General features: G+C 50.1%; 1 long non-coding RNA gene across 2 annotated transcripts in view; it reads right to left on the bottom strand.

Moving 5' to 3' along the window:
- Window positions 1-6,681, bottom strand: part of LOC128588490 (uncharacterized) — a 22,638-nt gene extending 15,957 nt beyond the window's left edge. The window contains exons 1-2 of one of the 2 annotated variants that reach the window (XR_008380785.1): window positions 6,632-6,681; window positions 3,965-4,085 (exon numbers count right to left, since the gene is read on the bottom strand). This is a non-coding gene — a long non-coding RNA (uncharacterized LOC128588490). Of the gene's footprint in view, window positions 1-3,964; window positions 4,125-6,631 lie in introns of both variants that reach the window. The other variant, XR_008380786.1, reaches the window with a different exon arrangement.
- Between the last annotated feature and the right edge of the window lie 701 nt (window positions 6,682-7,382).

Genomic DNA, 7,382 nt, shown 5'->3' on the forward strand with positions numbered 1-7,382 from the left:
ATTGGAAATAGAAGAGAGAAGGGTGGGGGGAAGAGAGAAAGAAAGACATGAAAGATTGGATAAAGGGGACGTTAGAACCTGTTAAAATTTACATGTAATCTCAGTAGGTGTCAACAGCAGGGACACATGCCAGCCCTCAGCAAGTGCTCCCACGCCCACCTTGGTGAAGGGAGACTCTAAATGTCTGACATTTGATGTCTGTTACCCATTTGAATGGAAACTCAAAGAAGAAACTTGGGGCAGTTAATAAAGCAAATATTTCTTGCATGCTTATCCTACAATATCTGTAGTTCCAGCTCCGATCTCTCTGTAAGTTTTAGAGCCTGTATCTGGGTCTGATTTCATTTTTCAACCTCAAGTCAAGCACGTTCACAACTAAACTCATCACTTCTCATCATTTCATCCTCCTTCCCCCTGAACTAAGCGTGTTCTTCTTGTGTTCCCTAGTTTACTAAACATTATCAGCATCCACCCAGTGGTCTGAGGCAGAAACCAGGGTGTTGTGCTCACGGGAGGGAGTGTGATTCAGGAAACGCTACCTCAAAACCTGGCCAAGGCGCCTTCATGTTACCACTCATACCTACCGAGGCTTCACAGGAGATTTGTTTAAAAAGTATGTATGCTGCTTAAATAGTTTGAAAATCCCCTGTAGATAAGGACGCTTGTACTAGACTGTTTATGCAGCTCAATTTACAATTGCCAAAATGTGGAAACAGCCTAAATGCCCACCAACCCAGGAATGGATTAACAAGCTGTGGTATATGTACACCATGGAATACTATTCAGCTATTAAGAAAAATGGAGACTTTTCATCCTTCGTATTAACCTAGATGGAAGCGGAAGACACTATTCTTAGTAAAGCATCACAAGAATGGAGAAGCATGAATTTTATGTACTCAGTTTTGATATGAGGACAATTAAGGTCATGGTGGGGGAGGAAGGAAAAGCAGAGAGAGGGAAGGAGGGAGGGGGGTGGGACCTTGGTGTGTGTCACACCTTCTGGGGGCAAGACATGATTGCAAGAGGGACTTCACCAAACAAACGCAATCAGTGTAACCTGGCTTATTGTACCCTCAATGAATCCCCAACAATAAAAAAGAAAATCCCCTGTAGAAGGGAGTGCAAGAGGATGGGGCAGGAAAGATTAAAAGCTGTGACAGGGCGGAGCCTGTGGCTTAGTCGGTAAGGCGCCGGCCCCATGTACCGAGGGTGGCGGGTTCAAACCCGGCCCCGGCCAAATTGCAACCAAAAAATAGCCGGGCCTTGTGGCCGGCACCTGTAGTCCCAGCTACTCGGGAGGCTGAGGGAGGAGAATCGCTTAAGCCCAGGAGTTGGAGGTTGCTATGAGCTGTGTGAGGCCACGGCACTCTACCGAGTGCCATAAAGTGAGACTCTGTCTCTACAAAAAAAAAAAAAAAAAAAAGCTGTAACAGGTGATACCTTGGAGAGGAAGGTTCCAGAAATGTCCACCATTGGTGTTCCTTCTTCACCTGGGTGGTTAGAGGTGGAGGGAGAGTTACTGAGTCTGAGCTTGGTCAAGGCAGGCCCAGGAGGCTGGCTGGTTTGCTCCTTCCTGGACACACACTGCCCACCATGACTCAGCAGGAAGCCACAGCACTTGACATCTTCCAGGTTAATGGTTCCCCCACAGCCTACCTGGCCTACTTCAGGTCTGGCGGGAATTCCTCGTGAGACGCACCCCATCCTGTCCTGTGGCAGCACTGCAGGGTACCCCCAAATCAGATGTGGGTCTCCTTCAATCTTGGCGGTAGCTGTGGGAGGGCAGCGTGGCCTGGACACTTCAAATCAGATGCCGACCTCCCTCAGGCCTGTGGGAGGTTTAGGGTTGTGGGTTGGGGAAGGCCACTAGGTGACTGAGAGAAATTTTGGACCTCCAGCGAGTATGGAACTGCCCTAGAGGAAGACTTTAGTTACACCTGCTGTGTGGTACATGGTGGGAGGACCTTGAAGTCGCCGAAGCTTCTGAGGTCACGATTTTCTGTTCCCACAAAGTCTAAGAGCTGTGGTTTGTTAATGTTTCAGGGTGAGCTTACCTTCTGCCTATCCTTGGGAAAAGAAACTGCCAGGGGATCAAAAGATAGGACACCTCTCTCCAAATGCAGGGTGTCCTGATGTCCTGCCTGGTTACTGCTGTGCCCTCCAGAGAAAGAACGGTACTGGGCGGGCAGAACCCCACAGATCAAACAATGGGTATCTTTCCATCACGATTCACACACAAAATGTGTAAGTCAATAGATAGAATTTTGCCAATTAAAATTTTTTCTGCCATAAAAGTTTCTTAAACTTTTGATGCCTGTCTCAAGTGAATGGGGGTCAAATGAAGAGTAACGGCAGAAGCCAGGGGCAAACGAGCTGGCTAAGTTCAATAGCCCATTTTCCTGGAGTCTGCAGGTGTGTGGCTCCGAGTTAATGCAGCTCACCCTGCATCTGCCCACAGCAGCGGCAGGTTTCCTGGTTGCAAAGTTGTTCATAATTTGTGTATTAGAATTTAAGAGATGACTATGTCCTGGTGTTCAACAAAAAGGACTAAGGCATCCAGGTGCGCTGCCATCTGAAGACATTTAAGAACCACTTAGAGCTCAGGGATCAGATGGTGATTGATGCTTCCAGTATGGGCAGATGGGCCCAGGTGAGAGAGGTTCATCTTACTGAACAATAGATTAAAGACCAGGCCAGAGGAAGAATTGCAACAGGACCTCCTGGGCCAGCCGGTGTTCTCACTCACGGCTTTGTCGTTCATCTCAGAAGCCCCTTCCCAGGGTCCAAAGGTTACTAACATTTGGGGTCAGCCCAGTCTTTCCCTGGAGGGAGAGAAGTTAGGACAGGAATAAGACAGCAAAGGTTCTGTGGGCAGGACCTACGTGCTCCCCTTAGTCTCATGGTGCTGAGAAAGGCTCTCGAAATACAGAGGTCTCAGAGGTGAGTCCTTGGAATAGGGAGCAGTGTCCTCAGGAATGTGACGAGATATCCCTGTTTACAATGGCCACTGGCAGCTGAAATGACAGAGCTGGTTCTGTACTCACTGTTCCCAGCCCCGACCTCCTGCTTTTACCCACACCATCATCCTCAGCGCTGAGGGCTGTGCTCAGCGGCACCTAAGGCTGTCTGTGCCGAGAATCCTAGAGACTGCACCCCCAAATTGTTAGCTCCTTACAGCCATCACAAGCAAGTCTGCTAAGAGAGAGAGGAGAGCTCTGGGGGAATGTGGACCTCAGAGCCGAGCTTTAGTGCTGACGATTTAAATGCTCCTTGCTGCTGCTCTGAGAGGAAGCCGGTAGAAAGCTCCGAGGGACACTGAGTCTGTGTCTTCCAGAGACACCCAGCTCCTCTTTGCCCATGTCTAGGAGACCATAGCCTCTGACTTTGTGGACAGGATCCATCTGGAGCTGCAAAGTAGCTGAAGAAGATGCTGGGGGCATTTGGTCTCCAGTGGGGAAATGTGTGTGTGGGCTTGAAGGGAAGGCATCCAGGGTGCTGGAGGTTCACTCAGCCCTCTGAACCTAGAGTTTTCTGCGGCGCTCATGGAGAAATGGTGAGGCAGGCGGAGACTAAGGAAGGAAGGAGTCAGGGGAGCAAAAAACAAGAAAGGAGGAAGAGGGAGCCCTATACAGAGCAAAGGAGGCAGCAGAGATGGCTGGGGACAAGCCCAGAGCCAAGAGAAGCACTGTCCCAAAGGCCAAAGCCTGACACCACTTGTCAAACAGGATGGATGACAGTCCGCTGGTGTCTGCGGCAGGCATTGCTCCTGACAGGTCAGTGTCCCCGCTGTTCCAATTACAGCCTCCAGACTTTTGACCTTGTGCCTGTGGAATCTTTCTATGAGTCTCATGAGGTGACTTTCTCTGCTGGGAGCAGCAAACACAGAGAAAACTGCCGCTGGGGTTGGATTTGGGGATGGGACTAAAGATCAATCCTGCAGGCAGGTATAACAGAATTTACTCACCATGTAATTTCAGAGCCTCAGCAGAGTCCACACAGCGTCTCCACTCCCAAAGTATCTCCTAGCCCCAGTTAGGTAAGATGGTTGAAGTTGTTCATTAAATCCTTATTCCCTATTCCTCAGCCTTAAAAAAAAGATGGAAACGTTGTATCTTTTGTATAACCTGGATGGAGTTGAAACACATCTTTTTTAGTAAAGCATCACAAGAATGGAGAAGCAAGTAGCCAGTGTAATCAATACTAATACACGCTCACCCAAGAGAAGAGCTCGATGAAATTCAAAGTGGGGCAAGGGGAATTGGGTGCTCCCACCGAATGGGCGCAAGGCAAGGCTCTATGGCACCTCCCGGGTGTGGGACACAGCTACAGCAGAGGCTTTAACTAACAAATGCAAACTTCGTAACCTAATTGTTTGTACCTTCATATTAAAAAAATACCCTTATTTGAGCGGCACCTGTGGCTCAGTGGGTAGGGCGCTGGCCCCATATACCAAGGGTGGCAGGTTCAAACCCAGCCCCGGCCAAACTGCAACAAAAAATAGCCGGGTGTTGTGGTGGAGGCCTGTAGTCCCAGCTACTTGGGAGGCTGAGGCAAGAGAATCCTCTAAGTCCAGGAGTTGGAGGTTGCTGTGAGCTGTGATGTCACAGCACTCTACTGAGGGCCACAAAGTGAGAATCTGTCTCTAAAAGAAAAAAATCCTTATTCCTTTTACTTCGGATTATGACTTTTGTAAAATACTACAGAGGACTGGGAAGAGTAACCTTTAAGTGCTGGGCTTCATTCACAACACACTATGAGTGAGACGCAGAGCTCCAGTGCAGGGACAGGCGAGAGAACACTGGTGACAGTGTGGTGGCTGAGTAGACGTGTGGCCCCCGGACACCGGGAAGCAAGAGAATGGCAAGACGGGATGTTCTCTCCCACATCTGGTAAGCTCCCTTTGTGATTTTGTTCTGCTGATTCCAGCCAGACTTTTCAACTCTTTGCACTTGCCTGAGTTGTTTTAAGCCATGGGCCAGGCAGGAAAGCATGGGTTAATTAGTAGGAATGAAGAGACTAGCCTGCAAGTGGAAAAAGCACTGACCACAGGGTCACCCGGTCCTAGGCACGGCCTTGCCATTAGCTGGTGTTGTTGCCATGTTGCTCACTGGGACTCAGTTTCTTCATCTGTGAAATGGGTGACCTGATATTCTGATATCCTGGGAGTGTGTGCATGAGAGGCAGAGTATGGCCAGGACTGTTGTCCCACGAGGTGAGCATGACCCAGCTGGCCACTCTCTCCTCCACTCCAGAGACAAGTAGGCTGAGAGGGAGAGCAGTTTAGGGAGCCGCCCGCCAGGTGGTCAGATGTGATATTTGGCAAGCATGGCCTCTGGACCCCTGCAATCCTGCCCTGGTGGGCTGCTTACTGCTTCATTTCCTCCCTAGGCCTTGAGGCTGCCTGTCTTGACCTGGCACCCAGCAAGACACCTTGGCCACCTCAGTCCCCTGTTCTGACTTAGGGCCCTGTGATGCTGAGTGAGGTCTTTGCGACCAGCTTCTACACCGTGGGGGACAAGAGGTCTTTTGTGCTGCCCCTGGAAGAGAAATTTCTTTGGGAGGTCTTGCAGGAGACAGGCTTGGAGACTGAGGAGCTGGAGAAGGCTCAGCGGGTAGCTGAGACCCACTTCGACGGCCACTCAGACTTCCTGGGGATGTCTTGGCCCAGATAAGGGATTGCTACAGCTGGTGTGGAAGGAGCTGGGAGCTTGCAGGGGCAGGATTTCCAGCTGTCTTCCTCCACCTCTTTTGCCTCCTCTCCTTTCAGTCGATTTTACTTAGAACCCTGACTAGCAAAGGCTTTTACGGTCTCATTATACATGATTGCCAGGTACCTGGGAATGTTTATCTCAAACAGAGAGGTTTATAATATACCCCACAAATGGCCCAGGGTGAGGGGCGAAGAACTGGCCCAGAGAAATAAAGCTGTATTTTCTTTAATTTTAAGGGTTCGACAGGGTTGCGTGGGGAGAAGAGGGTAGAGCCCCTGCCGTGATCTCCTGTTTTAGGCAATTTGGCACCACACAACTTCTGAGCTCATTCACCACCCCCACCTCACCCTGCTGATACCGCAGCCCCACCCCATAGAATGAAAAGAACACAGGCTTTGGTGTCAGCAGATGAGGACTTTCATCTTTGGCTCTCGGTTTTACTGGTTCTGTGACTGCTGGTGGGTTATTTAACATCTCAGGGCCTCAGTTTCCTCATCTCTGAAATGAAAATAATAATAGTAATAATAATACCCTTCCTCAGGGTTATTGTGAGACCCCAAAGATATAGTATGAACGGACTTGGTAAATAGTCACATATGTGACGTGGTAGGTAAGAGCTCTGCCCGGCCTTTTTATATGCATGAAACAAGGTGGTTCTATAGAGAGCTGGGACAGCTGTCCTCCTTCCTGGCCCCAAACCACCCACCTAGGTTGGGGCCGGGAGCGGGCATGTGGCAAAGACTTTTGGAAGGAAGGACCAGCACATCAGTGAGATGAAAATAATAGAGTAAGCTGGGGAAGGAACAGGGGGCTGGAGGCATTGTGGTGACGAACAGGTATTCCCACATGCCCAGACCCAGCGGGGAAATAACATCCCACGTGCAAAGACTGGGGGACGGTCCCTAGGGGACACTACTTACGCATTAGACCCCAATGTGGTAGCAGAGGCCAGTGCTCTGGGCTGGTGGAGGACTGCTCAACGTGACTATTGGTAGGGGTGGGAGGTGGGCAAGCTAGTTATTGACTCACTCAACAAATATTTGCAGAATATTTGGGCACTGTGCTGGGTGCGAGAACCTTTGCCCAGGGCTGGTCCTTGTGCTAAACATGGTTGCAACATGTGAGCCTCCCAAGGTGAATGCCCCTGTCACTAACACCAGGACCTTAGAAGAACCTATCCTGGGACACACACTAATTCTGGGTGGCGCATGCAAGCCCAACCTGCCTAGAGCACGTGCCCTGGAAACCCTCCTGTGCGCCTGCCCACCTTGTTCTTTGCCTCACGCTTTCGCAGTCCAGCTTTGTGGCTACACCCTCCTGTGTGCACGTGGAACTGCCCAGCTGGGGCAGGGAGGGGGCATGTGGCCAAGACTTTTGGAAGGAAGTAGCTCTCTTCCCTCCATTAGCGCAGACATTGGGTGGTTTTGTTTTTATCCTTCACCCGTTACTACAACGTGAACTATGTTGACTTCCTCAAGAACTCTCTCTTTGCCTAATCCTCATGTGTGTGTGTCTGTGTATACTCATGCGTGCACACGTGTGTGCATGTATATGTATGTGTGTGTGTGTGGTGACTCAGGTAGGGGAGGGTAGGCTAGAGGGATCAGTCAGTGGTGTCACCACCTGGGTGATGGATGAGGCTGAATTCTGGGGGCTGGGATTAAATCAGGA

The sequence above is a fragment of the Nycticebus coucang genome, chromosome 6 (assembly GCF_027406575.1).
Source record: "Nycticebus coucang isolate mNycCou1 chromosome 6, mNycCou1.pri, whole genome shotgun sequence".
NCBI lineage: Eukaryota > Metazoa > Chordata > Mammalia > Primates > Lorisidae > Nycticebus > Nycticebus coucang.